The sequence below is a fragment of the Oryctolagus cuniculus genome, chromosome 8 (assembly GCF_964237555.1).
Source record: "Oryctolagus cuniculus chromosome 8, mOryCun1.1, whole genome shotgun sequence".
Classification (NCBI taxonomy): domain Eukaryota; kingdom Metazoa; phylum Chordata; class Mammalia; order Lagomorpha; family Leporidae; genus Oryctolagus; species Oryctolagus cuniculus.
The window spans coordinates 116,302,288-116,324,164 of NC_091439.1; the positions used below are offsets into that span (position 1 = coordinate 116,302,288).

Below are 21,877 nucleotides of genomic sequence, written 5' to 3' on the forward strand. Positions count from 1 at the left end.
GACAATATGTTAATGCAATTTCCTCAAAACTGAATGTTCTATGAAAATCCTAGCAGATTCTTAATTATGGATTCATTATAATTAAGTGAAAACTGAGCCAGGTGTTCAAAACTGGAAATAAGCACGTTAGAAAAAGCCATCAGGACTTCCTGAGCACTATAATTTGTTCTTCATGAAAGCAGGAGCGTCTGTCCCGCCAGGAGTGTCAAGGATTGTGTGGCGGTTAAACTTGGGTTGTCTTTGTAAATGTTAAGTGACTTTCAATTAGGACATTCTCAGGTAATGCCATATGGGCCATTAGCATGCTGTATAGGGTGTAATTAAGCTCTTTGTGGTAGAACTTTGCTCACTGAAGTGGAATTTATCATACAGAAACTCATATAGTTGTAAAATCTTGCCACGCATAAGGGTGTTACGCTGTAACAGGCATCTGTATTGGTATACCAGTGCCAGGATGGGCACTTTATTTCTGTTCTTATGTTGTGCTTACTATATTGTTCACGTAGAATGAGCCCATGAGGATAAAACTTCATCAGAACTACTCTTCTGTGACATGCTTTGCAAATAATTAGTGGGCCAAAATTTACAGTATCATATTTGTGTAACTGGCAACAATTTACAGGACAGTCTTTTCCCACTCAGTTATTCATTATGGTATATTGGAGGAGTATAAGTATGCTGACAGCATAAATCCTGACAAAATTCACAACCAAGCCAATAAATTGGGTTTATTTGCCTTTCAAGTATAATACTTTATTTCAAGAGGTTTTTATAGATAGATTAGTTCCATAAGAATAGTTCATTTCATTAAGGTAATTGAAATTTTATCTTGGTTTCAATCTACTAGAAAACATTTCAGGAATATGACAATACCTTAGGGAAGCCTAGATGTCACAGAGGAATTGTAAGTTTAAAATCACATTGTAAAAGACCAGGCATGTTTTTGATTAATAAACTATCTTCAGATGCATTTTTAAACCAGATATATGTGGCTGCTGACTACAGATGCCACTGGATCAGGTTTTTTTTAATTTAGTCTTTATTTGTGAATAATTATTTCTGTTTATCATAGACTTTGGCCCCAAAATCTTCTGATTAAAATATAACCCAGGAAGAGTAATGTGCTATTCATTTTAGTTATGAATAGTATGAAAGGGAAATTGTTCCCTACTCTTTGAAAGAACATATAATAGCTCAAGAACCAAAAACATAACTGTGTTAACAACTCAAAACTCTGTCAATAGATACAAGTTTCTTTTATTAAAAAAAAACTGTTATTAATATAAAGAGAACAGATTTTCCTTTTTTGTCTTCTATTTCTTTAATGTTTTGTAATTTTCATCATAGAGATCTTTTACCTCATTTGTTAAAATTATTCTAAGATATTTAAAATATTTTAGCTATTGTGAATGTGACTGTTCTTACATGTTCTTTCTCAGCAATGACTTTGTCTGTGTACATGAAGCCTCTTGATTTTTATGTGTGAATTTTATATCCTGCAACTTTACCAAACTCTCTCTTGAGTTCTAGTAGTCTCTTAGTGGAGTTTTGGATCCCCTGTATATAGGATCATGTCATTTGCATACAGGGATAATTGGAGTTCTTCCTTGCCAATTTGTATCACTTTGATTTCTTTTTCTTGTCTAATGGCTCTGGCTAAAACTTCCAGGACTATACTGAATAGCAATGTTAAGAGTGAGCATCCTTGTCTGGTTCTGGATATTAGTGGGAATGTTTCCAACTTCTTCTATTCAATAAGATGCTGGCTGTGGGTTTGTCATGAATTGCCTTGACCATATTGAGGGGTTTCCTTTTATACCCAATTTGCTTAAGGTTTTTTTTTTTTTTCCTAATCATGAAATGGTGTTGTACTTTATCAAATTTTTCCCTGCATTTATTGAGATAACCATATTTTTTCTTCTTCAAACTGTTAATTTGATGTATTAAAGTGATTGATTTGCAGATGTTTAAGCATCCTTGCAAATCAGGAATAAATCCCACTTGTTTCTGATGTGTTGTTGATTAGATTAGCAGTATTTTGTTGAGGTTTTTCTCACCTATGTTCATCAGTGATATTGGTACATAGTTCTCTTTCTTTGTATCCCTTTCTGGTTTTGAAATCAAGGTGATGCCCCATATAAGGAGTTTGAGAGTGTTCTGTCCTTTCAATTGTTTTTGAATAGTTTGAGAAGAGTTGGAATTAATTGTTCTTTTTTTAACTTTATTTAATGAATATAAATTTTCGAAGTACAGCTATGGGTTACAATGGCTTCCCCCCCATAACTTCCCTCCCACCCACAACCCTCCCCTCTCCCACTCCCTCTCCCCTTCCAGTCACATCAAGATTCATATTCAATTCTCTTTATATACAGAAGATCAATTTAGCATATATTTAGTAAAGCTTTCAACAGTTTGCACCCACACAGAAACACAAAGTGAAAAATACTGTTTGAGTACTAGTTATAGCATTAACTCACAATGTACAGCACATTAAGGATAGAGAGCCTACATGAGGAGTAAATGCACAGTGACTCCTATTGTTGACTTAACAAATTGACACTCTTGTTTATGGCATCAGTAATCACCCTAGGCTCTTGTCATGAGCTGCCAAGGCTATGGAAGCCTTTTGAGTTTGCCGACTTCAATCTTATTCCGACAGGGTCATAGTCAAAGTGCAAGTTCACTCCTCCCTTGTTCTTTAAAAATATGGGAGAATTCAGCAGTGAAAACATCTGATCCTGAGCTTCTATTTTGGTAGGATTGTTATTACTGATTCAATAAAAATATAACTATATTTCCCTCCCTCCCTCAACCCCCCTCATTTTTTTCATCTTTCTTTTTTTTAATTTTTACAAAGATATAATTTCAATAAACTCTATAAACATAGGTTTAAGTACCACTAATGATAATATTCAACAAGTAAGAAGTAGGAAGACCACAGTTCCACAGGAGTATAAACAATCAAATCACAGGATGTCCACTTATTTCCATATATTCTTTTTTGTATATTATATTAACTACCACATATCAGAGAAACATACACTGTTTCTTGGGGACTGGTTGACTTCACTGCACGTAATGATTTCCACTTCTGGTTGCATTCATTTTGTTACAAGAGACAGAATTTAATTCTTTATGACTTAGTAGTATTTCATAGTATATAAATACCACACTTTCATTATCTAGTCATCAGTTGATGGATAGCTGGGTTGAATCCATATCTTAGCTATTATGAATTGAGCTGCAATAAATATGGGGACATACAGAACTCTTTCATATTATGATTTCATTTTATTTGTATAAATTCTCAGGAGTGATATCCTGGGTCATATGGCATCACAGTGTCAGATTTCAGACATACCACAGGGAAGGCATAATCAAAACAACTTTTAATAGGCTGAAAATTGACATGTAGGCTAATGGAATATTACATAAATACTAGAAATTAAAACATACAGCTACAACCAACTAATCTTTTACAAATGAGCTAAAGTCAGCCCCTGGCAAAAGGACAGCAAATGGTCTGGGAAAATTGGATCTATACATGCTTGTGTAGTAAGGCCCCACCCTACATCTTATACAAAAATCAACGCACAGTGGATCACAGATCCAAATCTGTGACTTGGTACCATCAAATAACTAGAGGATAACATTGAGGAAACTGAAATACATTGGAAGAGCAAAGGCTTCTTGGAAAAGACCCTAGAAGCACAGGCAATAAAAGCAAAAATGGGAAAGATTACATCAAGCTAAGAAGCTTCTTTTTTTTTTTTTTTGATTTTTTTTTTTTTTTTGACAGGCAGAGTGGACAGTGAGAGAGAGAGACAGAGAGAAAGGTCTTCCTTTGCCGTTGGTTCACCCTCCAATGGCCTCCGCGGCCGGCGCGCTGCGGCCAGCGCACCACGCTGATCTGATGGGCAGGAGCCAGGAGCCAGGTGCTTTTCCTGGTCTCCCATGGATTGCAGGGCCCAAGCACCTGGGCCATCCTCCACTGCACTCCCTGGCCACAGCAGAGGGCTGGCCTGGAAGAGGGGCAACCGGGACAGAATCCGGCGCCCCGACCGGGACTAGAACCCGGTGTGCCAGCGCCGCTAGGCAGAGGATTAGCCTAGTGAGCCGCGGCGCCGGCCATTTTTTTTTTTTTTTTTTGACAGAGTGGACAGTGAGAGAGAGACAGAGAGAAAGGTCTTCCTTTACCATTGGTTCACCCTTCAATGGCCGCCACGGCCAGCACGCTGCGGCCGGCGCACCACACTGATCTGAAGCCAGGAGCCAGGTGCTTCTCCTGGTCTCCCATGGGGTGCAGGGCCCAAGTACTTGGGCCATCCTCCGCTGCACTCCCTGGCTACAGCAGAGAGCTGTCCTGGAAGAGGGGCAACCGGGACAGAATCCGGCACCCCGACTGGGACTAGAACCTGGTGTGCCGGCGCCACTAGGCGGAGGATTAGCCTAGTGAGCCACAGCGCCGGCAAGAAGCTTCTTCATTGTAGAACTTTTTAGTTTTAGATGGGTGCATCTGAAGCAGACAAGATAACTGTGAGGAATAATAGAGAAGTTTACAGTATAGTTCTCCGAATATTAAGTTAAACTGTTTTCTGCTGGTTTAGTCCACAGATGGCTATGGTGGCCAGTGCTGGGCCAGGCTGAAGCCAGGAGCCAGGAGCTTTGTCTGGGTCTCCTGTATGGGTGGCGGGGACCTGGGCAATTGGGCCACCCTCCACCATTTTTCCCGGGCCATGGGTGGGGAGCTGGATGGAAAGTGGAGCAGCCTGGCACAAAGCAGCACCCATTTGGGATTCTGGCATGGAAGGTGTTGGCTTCATCCCCACCACACCACAGCACCAGCTCCAAGACATCCACCTTTCTTTTCATGTGTTTTCAGAATTGTGTTTCCATTGCCCCATTGACAGAAGCAAAACCCTGAATAAGGAAATAAAATTACTATTAATATGCATGTAGACTCTGAAAACTTGATACTAAGAATAAGCAAACTTCTTTAGAATGAAATAAAGGGAAGGAAAAATTTTCAATTTCTGCTTAGCATTTCTGGAGAGGAATTTTATAGGAGTTTTTTCAATATAATATTTTAGTAAGGCAATGTCACCTTTTGTACTTCATACAGTGATAGACATACATATTGTGTGTACTTTTTTTTCTTAGCTAAACCCAGATTATGAACGTTCAATAAGGAACAAGGGGCAGATTATATTGTTACTATTTGCTGTTGATCCTGGTGTCTTTCTAGTTAGATATACCCTGTATCCAACATAGAGTTTTGGAAACTGGTCTGTCTTAGCATTTGTAGACCTAGCTTAATGTTCAGGAAATTATCCCCGTAGTACTATAGGGTATGCCAGAAATGTTGGACTGTAAATAAATAGAGTAAAAGAAATGAACCTTTGATAAGCTGTAAGAACAATTCTGGGTCTACTTGTGAGTTAGATGACAGGGAACTATCTCCTAAACATCTCTTTAAACTTTAGTTCCACATTGACAAAAGGGTTCTGTCTATAACCCTCTTCTTCCTTATTAGTAAGTATCATCACTTTTTTTTTGATAAATCAACCAAGCATTCTACCACTCCATAAGCAAGTCAACTACCCAACAGGTGTTTATAGGACAGCCTATGTGTGTGTCGTGTGTAAGTGAGAAATAACATAGTTCTTCTTTGCTTGCCTTAATGGGACAATGAAAACTTCACATAACATACATAAAATGTTATGCAAATAACATACTGTTATGCAAATGTTTTACAAATTGCATAAAATGTTATGCAAATATTAAATTCTAAAAAAAATGAGAGAAAATTGTTGACGATCATTCACCAAACCCCAGATACTAGCTGTAAAGAGATGGAGATCCCAGATGTAAGATTTCAAGGAAAGGAAACCGAAGTAAGAAGCATGGCTGAGCCAATAGTAGATGTCACTGCGTGGGGAGCATTAAGATCAGGCAGTGGTGCATCCTATGAAAACCTTAGAGCTTTGATCTGCAATGTGAGTGATCACCTAGCCTTTGAGGTTTAAAACTGTGGTAGGGAAAGATTAAGACAGAGATCATGGTTTAGGAAGGGACCATCTTCCTGGGGAATACTGATATATTTTATTCGTTTTAAACTTTGTTTCTTATTTTTTTACAGATTGAATGTAGTTCATAAATACAATTCCAGGAGCATAATGATACCCCCTTCCCTCTCCATCCTTCCCCTCCTCCCCCTCTTTTCCTGGCCTTCCCTTCTTTCCTTTGTTCACGTACATCTTTCTCCCCTCCCTCCTTTTCTCCTTCTCTCTTTCCTTCCTCCCTTGTTACTTTTTTTTTTTTTTTTGGACAGGCAGAGTGGACAGTGAGAGAGACAGAGAGACAGAGAGAAAGGTCTTCCTTTTTGCCATTGGTTCACCCTCCAATGGCCGCCGCGGCTGGCACGCTGTGGCCGGCGCATCGCACTGATCCGAAGCCAGAAGCCAGGTGCTTCTCCTGGTCTCCCATGGGGTGCAGGGCCCAAGCACTTGGGCCATCCTCCACTGCCTTCCTGGGCCATAGCAGAGAGCTGGCCTGGAAGAGGAGCAACCGGGACAGAATCCGGTGCCCTGACCGGGACTAGAACCCGGTGTGCCGACGCCGCAAGATGGAGGATTAGCCTATTGAGCCACTGCGCCGGCCCCTTGTTACCTTCTTCCCTCCTTCTTGTTCTTTCTTTTGTAGTTTTTGCAAAAACATTTTTAATTTATATTGCAATCAAAAGTTTTACTGCTCCACTAAGTTCACCAATTAAAAAATCAAGATTTGTTTATTTGAAAGGTGGGATTACAGAGAAAGGAGAGACAGAGAAAGGTCTTCTGTCCACTGTTTCACTCCCCAAATGGCTATACTGGCTAGGGCTGGGCCAGACAAAAACCAGGAGCTAGGCATTCCATTCCATTCGGGTCTTGCACATGGGTGCAGAGGCCTAAGCACTTGGGTCATCTTCCACTGCTTTCCCAGGCACATCAGCAGGGAGCTGGATTGGTAGTGGAGCAGCTGGGATATGAACCAGAGCCCATATGGGATGTCAGGGTTGCAGGCAGCAGCTTAACCTGCTGTACCACAACACCAGCCCCCAAGTACAATTTTTTGATGGCCATGTAGTTTCAGGATGCACTGTGATATGTTGATATGTGTATTCATGTGTGATGACTAACTTAGTGTATTCGTAACCTCAACCATGTCTCATCACCTCTGGGATGGGAGCATTAAGAATCCTCTCCTAGTTACTTTGGAATGTGTGACACAGGGCTGTCTCTGCATTGCTCTGCTGAGCATGGGCCACAGGACTGCTTCCTCTGCCTGACTCAACACAGTGCCCATTGGCCAAGCTCTCCGCTGCCTCACCTCACCCTCTGGTACCCCCTTCTACTGTCAACTTCAGTGAGAGTCATGGATGAGTGAGAGCAGGTGGTGTTCGTCTTTCTGTGCTGATTTACATCAGCTGACATTGTAGTCATCGTGTCCACACATATTCCCTCAGCTGATGAGATTTCCAGTTGTCTTAAGGCTGAAAATGAGTGCTGTGTAGACACCACATTTTCTACACACTGTCACCTGTTGATAGACATTTCAGTTGAATATGGATACTGGTCTTTTCTTTGCTGTAAACAAGAGAGTACATATATCTCTGATAGACAGATGTCATTTTCTTGGAATGGGATTGCTGGGTCATAGGATGACTTTTTAATTTTGTTATGGATGTTAAATAACTATATACGAGAAATATGGGCAACTCATGTGAAATGTAGATATTTCTTCAAAAACACAAATTCAGAAAATGGACAGAGAAAGAAAAATAATTGACTAGCCTCATATGTATTAAAGAAATTAAATTAAATTTTAAAATATTTCCCCAGAGATAATAAATGTATAAATATTTGGTGAATTGTTTTTTTAATTTTATTTAGTAAATATAAATTTCCAAAGTACAGTTTATGGATTACAATGGCTTTGCCCCCCATAATTTCCCTCCCACTCAAAACCCTCCCATCTCCCACTCCTTCTCCCATTCCATTCACATCAAGATTCATTTTCAATTATCTTTTCATACAGAAGATCAATTTAGTATATATATTAAGGAAAGATTTCATCAGTTTGTACCCACACAGAAACACAAAGTGTAAAATACTGTTTCAGAACTAGTTACGGCATTACTTCACATTGGACAACACATTAAGGACAGAGATCCCACATGAGGAGTAAGTGCACAGTGACTCCTGTTGTTGACTTAACAATTTGACACTCTTGTTTATTGTGTCAGTAATCTCCCTAGGCTCTAGTCATGAGTTGCCAAGGCTATGGAAGCCTTTTGAGTTTGCCGACTTCAATCTTATTCTGACGGAGTCATAGTCAAAGTGGAAGTTCTCTCCTCCCTTCAGAGAAAGGCACCTCCTTCTTTGATGGCCCTGTTCTTTCCACTGGGATCTCACTTGCGGAGATCTTTCATTTAGGTTTGGTGTTTTGTTTTTTTTTTTTTTTGTTTGTTTGTTTGTTTGTTTTTGCCAGAGTGTCTTGGCTTTCCGTGCCTCAAATACTCTCATGGGCTCTTCAGCCAGATCTGAATGCCTTAAGGGCTGATTCTGAGGCCAGAGTGCTATTTAGGACATCTGCCATTCTATGAGTCTGCCGTCTATCTCACTTCCCATGTTGGAACGCTCTCTCCCTTTTTGATTCTATCAGTTAGTATTAGCAGACACTAGTCTTCTTTGTGTGATCCCTTTGACTCTTAGTCCTTTCATTATGATCAATTGTGAACTGAAATTGATCACTTGGACTAGTGAGATGGCATTGGTACATGCAACCTTGATGGGATTGTATCGGAATCCCCTGGCACATTTCTAAATCCACCATTTGGGGCAATTCCAGTTGAGCATGTCCCAAATTGTACATCTCCTCCCTCTCTTATTCCCACTCTTATATTTAACAGGGATCACTTTTCAGTTAAATTTAAACACCTAAGAATAAATGTGTGTTAATTACAGAGTTCAACCAATAGTACTAGAACAAAAAATACTAAAATGGATAAAGTATTAAATTGTACATCAACAGTCAGGACAGGGGCTGATCAAGTCACTATTTCTCATAGTGTCCATTTCACTTCAACAGGTTTCCCATTTGGTGCTCAGTTAGTTGTCGCTGATCAGGGAGAACATATGATATTTGTTCCTTTGGGACTGGCTTAATTCACTCAGCATAATGTTTTCCAGATTCTTCCATTTTGTTGCAAATGACCAGATTTCATTGTTTTTGACTGCTGTATAGTATTCGATAGAGTACATGCCCCATAATTTCTTTATCCAGTCTACTGTTGATGGGCATTTGGGTTGGTTCCAGGTCTTAACTATTGTGAATTGAGCTGCAATAAACATTAAGGTGCAGACAGCTTTTTTGTTTACCAGTTTAATATCCTTTGGGTAACCTCCAAGGAGTGGTATGGCTGGGTTGTATGGTAGGGTTATATTCAGGTTTCTGAGGAATCTCCAGACTGACTTCCTTAGTGGGTTTATCAGTTTGCATTCCCACCAACAGTGGGTTAGTGTCCCTTTTTCCCCACATCCTCTCCAGCATCTATCGTTGGTAGACATCTGAATGTGAGCCATTCTAACTGGGGTGAGGTGAAACCTCATTGTGCTTTTGATTTGCATTTCCCTGATTGCTAGTGACCTTGAACATTTTTTCATGTGTCTGTTGGCCATTTGGATTTCCTCTTTTGAAAAATGTCTATTGAGGTCCTTGGCCCATCTCTTAAATGGGTTGTTTGTTTTGTTGTTGTGGAGTTTCTTGATTTCTTTGTAGATTCTGGTTATCAGCCCTTTATCTGTTGCATAGTTTACAGATATTTTTTTCCCATTCTGTCGGTTGCCTCTTCACTTTCCTGTTTCTTTTGCAGTACAGAAACTTCTCAATTTGATGCAATCCCAATAGTTAATTTTGGATTTGACTGCCTGTGCTTATGGGGTCTTTTCTAAGAAGTCTTTGCCAGTACCTACATTTTGCAGGGTTTCTTCAATGTTCTCTAATAATTTGATGGTGTCAGGTCTCGGATCATAGATTTAAGTCTTTAATCCCTGTTGAGTGAATTTTTGTGTAAGTTGATAGGTAGGTGCCTTGCTTCACGCTTCTGCACATGGAAATCCAATTTTCCCAGCACCATTTATTGAATAGACTGTCCTTACTCCAGGGATTGGTTTTGGATCCTTGATCAAATATAAGTTGGCTGTAGATGTTTGGATTGATTTCTGGTGTTTCTATTCTGTTCCATTGGTCTATCCATATGTTTCTATACCAACACCATGCTGTTTTGATAACAACTGCCCTGTAGTATGTCCTGAAATCTGGTATTGTGATGCCTCCGGCTTTGTTTTTGTTGTCCAAGATTGCTTTAGCTATCCGAGGTCTCCTGTGTCTCCATATGAATTTCAGCATCATTTTTTTCCAGATCTGAGAAGAATGTCTTTGGTATCTTGATTGGTATTGCATTGAAATTATAAATTGCTTTTGGGAGAATGGACATTTTGATGATATTGATTCTTCCAATTCATGAGCATGGAAGATTTTTTCAATTTTTTGGTATCCTCTTCTATTTCTTTCTTTAAGGTTTTGTAATTTTCATTGTAGAGATCTTTAACGACCTTGGTTAAGTTTATTCCAAGGTATTTGATTGTTTTTTATCTATTGTGAATGGGATTGATCTTAGAAGTTCTTCCTCAGCTGTGGCATTGCCTGTGTGTACAAAGGCTGTTGATTTTTGTGCATTGATTTTATACCCTGCTACTTTGCCAAACTCTTCTATGAGTTCCAATAATCTCTTAGTAGAGTTCTTTGGATCCCCTAAATAAAGAATCATAACATCTGCAAAAAGGGATAGTTTGAGTTCTTCCTTCCCAATTTGTGTCCTTTTAATTTCTTTTTCTTGCCTAATAGCTCTGGCTAAAACTTCCAGAACTATATTGAATAGCAGTGGTCAGAGTGGACATCCCTGTCTGGTACCAGATCTCAGTGGAAATGCTTCCAACTTTTCCCCATTCAATAGGATGCTGGCCGTGGGTTTTTCATAAATTGCTTTGATTGTATTGAGGAATGTTCCTTCTATACCCAGTTTTTTTAGAGTTGTCATCATGAAAGGGTGTTGCATTTTATCAAATGCTTTCTCGGCATCTATTGAGATAATCATATGGTTTTTCTTCTGCAGTCTGTTAATGTGGTGTATCACATTGATTGATTTGCGAATGTTGAAACATCCCTGCATACCAGGGATAAATCCCACTTGATCTGGGTGGATGGTCTTTCTAATGTGTTGTTGCATTCTATTGGCCAGAATTTTATTGAGGATTTTGCATCTATGTTCATCAGGGATATTGGTCTGTAATTCTCTTTCAGTGCTGCATCTTTTCCCAGCTTAGGAATTAAGGTGATGCTGGCTTCATAGAAAGAATTTGGTAGGATTCCCTCTTTTTCAATTATTCTGAATAGTTTGAGAAGAATTGGAGTTAGTTCTTCTTTAAATGTCTGGTAGAATTCAGCAGTGAATCCATCTGGTCCTGAGCTTTTCTTTGTTGGGAGGGCCTTTATTACTGTTTCAATTTCTGTCTCAGTTATGGGTCTGTTTAGGTTTTCTAGGTCTTCCTGGTTCAATTTAGGTAGGTTGCATGTGTCCAGGAATCTATCCATTTCTGATAGGTTTCCCTGTTTGCTGGCATACAAGTCCTTGTAGTAATTTCTGATGATTCTTTTTATTCCTGTGGTGTCTCTTGTTACATTTCCTTTTTCATCTCTGATTTTATTGATTTGGGTCTTTCCTCTTTTTTTTTAGTTAGTTGGGCCAATGGGGTGTCAATTTTGTTTATTTTTCAAAAAACCAGCTCCTCGTTTGGCTGATTTTTTGTAATGTTTTTTTTTTTTTGATTCAATCCTGTTGATTTCTTCTCCGATTTTAATTATTTCCCTTCTCCTACTAAATTTGGGTCTGTTTTGCTGCAGATTTTCTAGATCCTTGAGATGTATTGAAAGCTCATCTATTTGATGCCTTTCCAATTTCTTGATGTAGGCACCTATTGTTATAAACTTTCCTCTCAACACTGCTTTTGCTGTATCCCATAAGTTACAGATCAACCAGATAGAAGATCAACAAGGGTACAGTAGATTTTAATGACACTATAGCCCAAATGGATCTAACGGGTATCTACAGAACTTTTCATCCTACACATAAGAATTTACATTTTTCTCAGCAGTACATGGAACCTACTCTAGGATTGACCACATACTAGGCCATAAAGCAAGTCTCAGCCAATTCAGATGCAGCTTCTCAGACCATAGAGGAATGAAGTTGGAAATTAGCAACTCAGGAATCCCTAGAGCACATGCAAACACATGGAGATTGAACAACATGCTCCTGAATGAACACTGGGTCATTCAAGAAATCAAAAGAGAAATCAAAAGCTTTCTGGAAGTAAATGAAGATAACAGCACAACTTACCAAAACTTATGGGATACAACAAATATTTGGTGAATTCTAATAAAAACTTTAGAAACAAAATACAGTAAGATATTCCTCAAGAAAATAAGGGAGCAAATGCTTCCCAATTAATTTTAAGAGAGCAATATAATCATAATATCAAAATCAAATGAACATGATAAGGGAAAATTACACAATTATAGTTCTAACTAATATAGTTGAAAAACCACCCTAAATTAAATCCAGAAAAAGAACTAAGAACAAAATAACAATCTTCACCTCTGCTTTCCCCACTCTCGTGTGTCTGTTCTACTGGTGCAATTCACAGTCCCTGTGCTATTGTGAACCTTTCGCTTATAATGTAGGAATCCCAGAAGCATTTCTTTTCTGTTTGTTTTTAAAGATTTATTTCATTTACGTGAAAGGCAGAGTTACAGAAAGAGGGAGATGTAGAAAGAGAGAGAGAGGGATCTTTCATTTGCTGACTCACACCCAAGTGGCCGCAAAAGCCGGGGCTGGGCCAGGCCAAAACCAGGAGCTTCACTGGGGTCTTTGAGGTGAGTGTAGGGATTCAAGTACTTTGGTCCACCTTCGTGGTTTTCCTAGGCACGTTAGCAGGGAGCTGGATTGCAGGAGGAGCATCCAGGACTTGAACTGATGCCCGTGTGGGATGCTGGTGCTGCAAGTAAAAGCTTAGCATGCCACAGCACCCTGTAAACATTTCTCATAGGGCCTGAATGGTGGTAATGTTATAAATTCTTCAGTCATGGAAAGTCTTTATTCTGCACTTCTGAAGTATAGCTTTGCTGGGTGTGGTATTCTTGCCTGGCAGGTTTTTTCATTTTGTTTTTTTTCCCCTTTCTAGACTTTGACTATCTCATCCCCTTGTCTCCTGACTAGTAAGATTTCATCTAAACATCTGTGTTACTCCACCGGGAAATCCTTTAGAAATGACCAAATCCATTCCTCATTGTTTTCAGAATTTATTGTCTTCTCTGTTTTCTTTTGGTCAGGATGTTCTTTGGAAGACATTTATTAGGGATTTTGAGTTTCCTGGGTCTAAATGTCCATATTTTAACCAGGATTTGGAAAGGTTCAAGTCATTTCATTGGGTCAGTTTTCTGTGCCTCACTCCTTCTCTTCTCTTTTGGACACAATCACGTTGTATATGTTTTCTGGCTTACTAGTGTCCCATAGGCTGAGGCTGATTATCTCACCTTTTCCCTCTCTCTGAGACTACATTATTTCAAGCTAAGAAATTATTCACTTTGCCTGCTCTATTCTACTACTGAATCTCTCAGCTGTATTTTTACTTTTATTGAGTTCTTTAACTCCAAGATTTCCATTGGCTATTTTATATGTTTTCTATTTACTTGTTTACTTTCTCTTTCATATCACAAATTGTCCTTTTAATTTCATTGGGTAGTCATTCTGTATTTGTTTGTAGAGCATTATTACCTTAAAATCATCATTTGATTTCTTTGCTAGTCAATTCATCAATGTCTGTTTCCTTTCTTTTTTTAATTTGTTCTTTTTTTAACTTTTATTTATATTTAATGAATTTTATATTTATATTTATATTTATATGAATTTATATTTAATGAATATAAATTTCCGAAGTACAGCTTATGGATTACAATGGCTTCCCCCCCATAACTTCCCTCCCACCCACAACCCTCCCCTCTCCTGCTCCCTCTCCCCTTCCATTCACATCAAGATTCATTTTCAACAGTTTGCACCCACACAGAAACACAAAGTGAAAAATACTGTTTAACTACTAGTTATGTGCTGTACATTATGATTTAATGTTTCCTTTCTTTAAAAAAATTTTATTTATTGGCTGGCGCCACAGCTCACTTGGCTAATCCTCCGCCTTGCGGCACTGGCACCCCAGTTTCTAGTCCCAGCTGGGGCGCCAGATTCTGTCCCGGTTGCTCCTCTTCCAGTCCAGCTCTCTGCTGTGGCCTGGGAGTGCAGTGGAGGATGGCCCAAGTGCTTGGGCCCTGCACCCCATGGGAGACCAGGAGGAAGCACCTGGCTCCTGGCTTCAATCGGTGCAGCATGCTGGCCACAGCGTGCCAGCCGTAGTAGCCATTTGGGGAGTGAACCAACGGAAGGAAGACCTTTCTCTCTGTCTCTCTCTCTCTCTCTCTCTCTCTCACTGTCTAACTCTACCTGTCAAAAAAATTTATTTACTAAAAAGCCTGAATTATGCGCACACACGCACACACACACACACAGATCTTTGATCTGCTGGTTTACTCCACAAATGGCTACAATGGTTGGAACTGGGCCAGGCTGAATCTAGGAGTGTGCAACTCCATTTGGGTGTCCCACGTGGGTGGCAGGGGCCAAAGTGCTTGAGTCATCCTCTGCTGCTTTCCCAGGCACAAGTGGAAGGAGCTGCATCAGCAGCGGAGCAGCCAAGACTGGAACCTGCGATCATGTAGGATGCTGGCATCACAGGCGGCAACTTAATCTACTGCACTAGAATGACATCCCCAACGTCCATTTCCTTTTAGGAAATTACTGTGTTTCTTGGGAGGTGTCAAATTATTTTGCTTTTTCAGGGTTCCTGTGGCCCTGCGTTGTGTTTTGTGCACCTGACAGTTGCTTCCACTAGTTCTGTAGCATAGCTTTCATAGTATAGACTTTCTCCTGGCAATGTGTGCAAGGGCATTGCTTAGATCTGCTGTGTCGACTTTGGTTCCAGGTGTGTCCATGCAGGTTCCTCAGCTGTAATCAAGATGATGCCATGACCCTGGCTGCAGGGGCAGCTCCTTCCACAGGTGATGTGTATGTGGAGCCACCATCGCAGGCCTAGCAGAGTATGACACACTGTGCCCAGCACTGAGGCAGAGTGGCTGTCAGGATCTGATGGACACACAGAGACTGATCCACACCAGTAGGCCACGATGGGGCATGCCTCCGTGTCTAAGAGTCCCTGGATAACTTTGCAGGGCCTCCACAGGCTGATCAGCCTTGAGACAGCTGCCCAGCTCCTTCCTGGGGCTGAGGGTGGGTGCACAGGGCTGACCATCTGTTTCCTTGAGTTGCTGTGGGCCAGGCTTCTGAGAACAAACTGCGTGGCTGCTGCTTTTAGCCACCAGGGTGTGAACTTCACAGGGTCCTCAGAGGGTTTGGCCACGCATGAATGGCATTCAGCTCCTTCCTGGGGTCACGGGCAGGGCCACTTTTCTGTTGCCCCAGGCCTCTGTGGGCAGAGCTGCTCAGGGCTGCTTGTCCTGTGGCTTCCTCAGGCTGAGGATGCTCACAGCTGGTGATCCATGGGCAGCAGAATAGTGGGCAGGGTTACACACAGGGGCTTCTGCAGGCCAGGCTGCTCGGGGTGTGGAGTGGGCACTGCTCAGTTCCTTCCCAGGCCATGGGAGGTTTGGCGGCACCTCCTGCTCCCAAGACAGGGTCTGCAGAGCTGCTGCCGCAAAGCCTAGGGGGAGGGTCGGCTGCAACATGGGCAGTGCTCTTTGTCCAGGGCAGTGCAGTGCCATCCTAACCGGGCAGCTCCCTCCCTGGGCTCCTGGTTGTCCAGTACTGAGTGCTCAGGAGTCTGGTTTGAGCAAGGGACTCCCAAGGGCCTAGTGCTCAACCTCTTCCTGCCAAACAGTCTATTATGGATTCAGGGATGATCTTAAGAGATGGGGAGCAGACGTTGTGTGCCTCGTGCGTTCGTTGGAGGCCATCGAGTGCCTCCTTGATCTGCAGGGTCTAGCCCTGTGCTTGCTTTTCTGCCCGGGTCCCCAGTGGTTGGAGTCTTCTCTCAGGCTCTGCTGCCTGCGAGGCTGGGGAAGGGTGGTAGAAGTTGTCCCTTGGACACCTGGAGTCCAGGCATCAAAGCTGGGGCAGGGGCCTTGGGGTCTGCCTGACACAGTTTCAGGGTGTTGGGCCACAATTCCTAGGATTGGACTTGGCGCCTTTCCCTCAGCCGTGTGCGAGGGGGCTCCCTCCGCACTGTGCTACTCGGAACTAAGTAACAGTGACACAGGCAACTCTTCCTTTCCTTCCTTCTTCAAGTGCCCCATTTCTTATTTTTAGACTGAAACGTAGATGAGGTCTCTCACCTGGCTCTTCCAGTTCTCATAAAGGTAGACAGGTGTGTGATATGGGGAGCTGTTCGGTGAAGGCTCTTAATTCAGCCATGGCCCTGTTCAGCCTCCCTGGGCTACCAAATCCCTGCTGCACACATAAAAGGAAGCTCTCAGAAGAAAGGACACTGGAAATTTCCTGAAAAAATGGACACAGTTTGAAGTCACCATTTTTTTTTTACCTAAACCAGAAACACATACCAAGATTTCAAGCCATAATTTCTCTGATAAAGTAAATAAGAGAGTGCTTCAAAAAGCCTATGGAAAAATAGATTTAGAAAAGTTTATTTTGGTATAAGAAGTTTTAAAATCCATGCATAGTTTTTTTTTAATAAAGCTTTTGAAGATTTCCTCAAACAGGCAACATCTTGTATTTTTGGAATAACTAACATTTTATGAGAGGGTCTTGGTATCACAGGTAATTTATTTATCTTGGAATTTTTTCTATGACCATGGAAACCATAAATTTGGAGGCTGAATTATTTCCTGAGCTAACTCACCCACCACAGTCAAAGGGGATCTTGGCAGTCCACTAAAGAGTTGATTCAGATGTGGCTCAGCAATGTGATGGAATATCAATAAATCTTTATCTATTAGCTGTACAGTAAGTCACTCTAGTTGCAAATTAGGTGCACTAAATCCGAAATATATCACATGTTCTGCTCATTTGCATGACTAATCCAAGAAGAAGCCCATAGTCCTACCTTATGAATCAGTCTTTCACCCCTCCATTCTCAACAAGCCTGTATTCAGACTTTGATGTCCTACTAACCCCAACGGATTTAAGAGTGTCAACTGCTCAGGAGGAAACCATGGCGTGTGAAGGGGAAAAGACACAAATGCTGGCTTCAGAGTGGTGGAGCTCTGAATGGCAGCAGGTACAGGCAGGTGGGTGGCCAGAGACGGGACAGACTGAGACAGTGGCTCACAGGTGCCTGTTGGGGGAAGAGCAGAGGACCACTAATTATGTGAGTGTCTGTGGGTACCCAGCAGTTCTTGTCTGAAATGCACATCCTGAAATTAAATTTAGGAGCATCTTTTATTGTTTCTGGTATTGTTCTTTCTCTAGATATTCAAACTAAAAAAATAAAATTTTATGCTCTTTCCTCTTCTTGCTATCTAAATATGCAGGTACTTCAGTCAGTTTTTAGAAAACGCACAGAATTGAAAAGTGAAGAATGTCGTGGGGTGTAGCATCATGTAGTGAGTTAAGGCACCACTTGTAAAAGTGGCATCCCATTTAGGAGAGTCGGTCTGATTCTGATCGAGCTGCCTACTGATGTACCTTGTAAATCAATGTATCACAGCCCAAGCCCAAGTACTTGGGCCCCTTCAGAAATGTGGGAGACCCAGATGGAGTTGTAGGCTCATGGCTTCATCCTGGACCAGCACTGGCCATTGTGGCCATTTAGGGAGTGAATCAATGGTTGGAAGATCTCTCTGTGTGTGTTTCCCTCTCTCTGGGTCACTGCCTTTCAAATCAATAAATTCATAAATGAATGATAAATTGTTAAAAATTATGCATTAATTTCATAATTTTGCCACCAAAATAAACTGTTCATTTAATCCCATTTTCCGTTAACCTTGGAAGTATCCTTGTACAGTTTTATAATTTTACATGTGTTTGTTCAGATTTCTAAAATGCTTAAGACACCTGCCCTGCTTTCTTGGAGTGAGCAATTAAGAGAATATATATGCACCCAGTGAAGGCATTCAGATGATGAATAACAGGGTCACGTGGCACAGTGGCTCCTCAGGGAATTCACTGGTTAGCCATGCTTCAGTAATTCAAGGATTGTTCCAAAAATTAGAGATCTGATCTGGCTTCTCAAAAAGAAATAAATTAAATGGAAAAACTATGGAGACTGCATGGGACAGTTCAGGAAGTCTTAACAGCATGAGTCAAAGTACAGAAGTGTGTTCTGCAGAACTGTGAACTCCGGCATTGTGATGACTGGGGCCAAGAGGAGAGCCAGGGCGGAGAGAAATCCATCATGCCCTTCACGCTTTGCATAGGACTTTCTGTTGCTAGGGGCATGGCTTTTATCTTCCGGGTGTACCTTTCGGATCTCCCTCGTCTCAGCTCAGTGATAATCTTTCTTTGGCGCTCAATACCAAGATCATATATTCTAGGAGCACTTCTGAGCTCACACAGCACCCTTACACTTTTCTACCTTTCTAAGTAACACGTGCCCTGGCCATCATGTGAGTGTAGATGCCTGCTAACAGTAAATCATGCGCTCCGTGCTCTCAGGCACCATCACTGCTGCACGTGACCTGACAATCTGGCACCCAGCACTGAGCAAAGAACATGGTGTGAGCTGTTCCAATTCACCTGCACCGGCTAGAGACAAGACAATGCTGCATTCTCAGCATGACTTCTACTGAGGAGCCACTGTCAGCAGTATTGGAGGGCTGTGAGTCTGCAGCTGTGGACCAAGTGAACTCCAGGCTAATTTTCCAAGGCTGTGGTGCTGCTCTGCGCAGTCTGGTCGATTCTGTGACACCTACATAAATCCAGGTTGTGTGTGTTTTGTTTGCACCACAATCACTGCTTGACTTCCAATATTCTTTGCAGAGCAGAAAACAAGAAGGGTGAGGATGAATTCTGAACCCCAAAACTTCTCTGCCAATATTGAATAACTGCTTCCCTAAGCTTTGATTTTCTCATGAAAAGAAGGGTGATGGTAATGATATGATGGGGTGGGAGCGGTACATCTACCTCCCGTGACTTCCTAATAACTTCTAGGGGCTTTGAAATTCATTGACACATGGCATATTTCTCTTAGCTGGAAAGACTGGGGCAAGGGGGCATGCCTACCATAAAAATGGATCTGCACAAGCCAACAGCCTAGAAGAGAAAGGGTCACGGTTGTACAAGCTGTGATAAAATTCAATTCCCTCCTCCTCACCTGGCCACTCCCTCCCCAGTCCCTTCTTCCTCGGTTCCTTGCTGTGACTCAGGGACTCATCTGTCCTTTCCTACACTAGACTTTCATTCTCAAACGTGACAGCACATTGTCAGTGTGGCTAGCTGTTTGCCCCTGGTAGAGATTGTACACGGCCAGATCCTGATCAGCAGGTTCTCTGTGTACACACACCTGGCGCAGGGGCGTGCGTCTGTGCTGTCTGTTCTGTCATCAGTACAGGAAGGAAGCGTGGGTGAGCATACTAGATCATGCGAGCCATCTCACGTTTGGAACAGTGAACCGCATGACTCACAGTTAAGAGGGACGTGGGTAGAAGCCAGGCATGTTTCAGCACCATCTGTCTCCCTGTTGAAACTCCTTGGATTGTGTTTTCTATGTTGTTAGCTGCATTGGATACCACTTCTGGAGAAAGCCACTGCTGCTGTCAGCTGATGGTACGTGCTCTGCTGAGGCTCCTTAGCCACCTGCTCCTCCCCTTGCTGGTGTGGTGTGTCTCATCCTTGTACTCTGTAGGTTCCATCTCTGTTAACCTGTCGGTTTCTGAAGGACAAAGCCAGTGTCTGCCCAGCTGACTGATGACACTCTGGTGCCTAAGAAAGGAGCTGGAGAATATAATGAGCTCAATTAACAGCTGATGCATGAAGTAACTAATACAATGTTGGTTTTTCTGAACAGTACAGTCATTCTCACATCATCCACAGATGTGTTCCAAGATACCCCACCTCACTGTGGGTGCTTGAAACTACAGGTAGTATGCCCCTATGGCTTTTCCTGTATATATTAACCATAATTTGTATAAATTAGGAACAATAAAAGATTAACAACAATAATACTAAAATACAACAATTATGATAATAAGCTGTAACAAATTATTTAAATCTTACAAATTTTAACAAAACTTAACTTATTTGAGAGGTGGAGAGTCAGCGAAATCTTCCATCTACTGGTTCACTTATCAAACACTTAAAACTCTTGGGCCTGGCTAGGCCCAAGTGGGAAGCCTGAAACTTAACACGTGTCTTCCATGTGGGAGGCAGAGACTCAAACACTTGAACCATCACCTGCTCTCTCCCAGGGGTTACTTTAACAGGAAGCTGGAAATAGAAGATCTGGGATTTGAACCCAGGCACTCCAATATGGGATGTGGGCATCCTAGGGAGCATGATACCTTTTGTGCCAAATGCCCACCACCAGAAAACTATAAATGCCTCATTTCTTCAAGTTTCCATGTAGTGTTTGTGAGCTCTGGCTGACCATGGGTAGTCGAAACAGTGGAAAGTCAAGCTGTAGGTAAGGAGAACCGCTATGGACATTTGGAAGTTTCCATAGTGGATGTACTTCAGCTCCATACCTCAGGCAGGTTGCTGACTTTCAGTTGGCTGTTTTTGTTGTCATTGTTTTGTTGTTGTTTTTGTAATAAAACATGGGAAGGAATCTGCCCTCTGCCATAGTTGCCATGCTGATTAGGAAGAGTGTAGTGTCTGGTTCATGGACCCAGGAGCTGCATTTCTGAGCAGGTGTGGGGAATATAGCAGTTGAGACAATCAGAAGCAACTTGCCTGTAAGTCTGTTTTTATCCTGGGTTGTCAGGAGTCCTAGGGGATCACTCAGCCACTAACCATCAATGCACATGCACAGTTACATACATACTAAATAAAACTGTGTGCATTCATGGAAAAAGCACTGTACCTCATGATTTAGGAATTACTTTTATGAAAGCTTATTATTTGTCTACAAAAGACATGCTTTAAGGAGAATGGATCAAGAACTCTTGTTTGAACTTCAGTGCAATGTTGTAAGATGTTTTATCATTAAGTGCAAATAAATATAGCAAACACACCAAAGACTCCACCGTGCTAATACTGGCCTTTCGTCTTAGAATTAGCAGTTCTGATACCCACAAGTGGGTTTCACCTCCAGAGGGAGAGGCTGGGAGGTGCATGCCCAATAAAGGCAATATGATGGGTGTGATGGGGCCAGAAGAACATGTGCATTTAACAGCCCCAACTCTGATCTCCCCTTAACTCTTTATTCGGAAGCTCAAGGTGACTGCCAAGAGAAGACAAGTAGAGAATTCCAGTAGAGGAGAGCTTTGTTTCTTTAGTACCATACATGGGACCATTTTCCTAAAATACCAAGTGAATCTTTTCTGTACTGTATTTTGTGCCTCTGAGCACAGAAGTTCTGACAGCTCTGGATTTCCTTCCAAGAGCAGATGAAGGGAGGGTTTCCTGTAGGTGAAGGGTGGGTCTTCCGCAACCCCATGTCGACCTGAAGCGTTTCCTCTGCTCTTCCTCACCCTGTTCTACCTTTTCCTCTTCAGGACTCTAATCTGTCCTTGCACCACAACTGAAAGCATTGTTTGG

The 21,877-nt window shown here is 41.8% G+C and overlaps 1 protein-coding gene across 2 annotated transcripts in view; it reads left to right on the forward strand.

Annotated features, from left to right (window-relative positions):
* CSMD1 (CUB and Sushi multiple domains 1) overlaps positions 1 to 21,877 on the forward strand; it is a 2,053,194-nt gene that overhangs the window by 1,183,965 nt on the left and 847,352 nt on the right. The window lies entirely within an intron of this gene.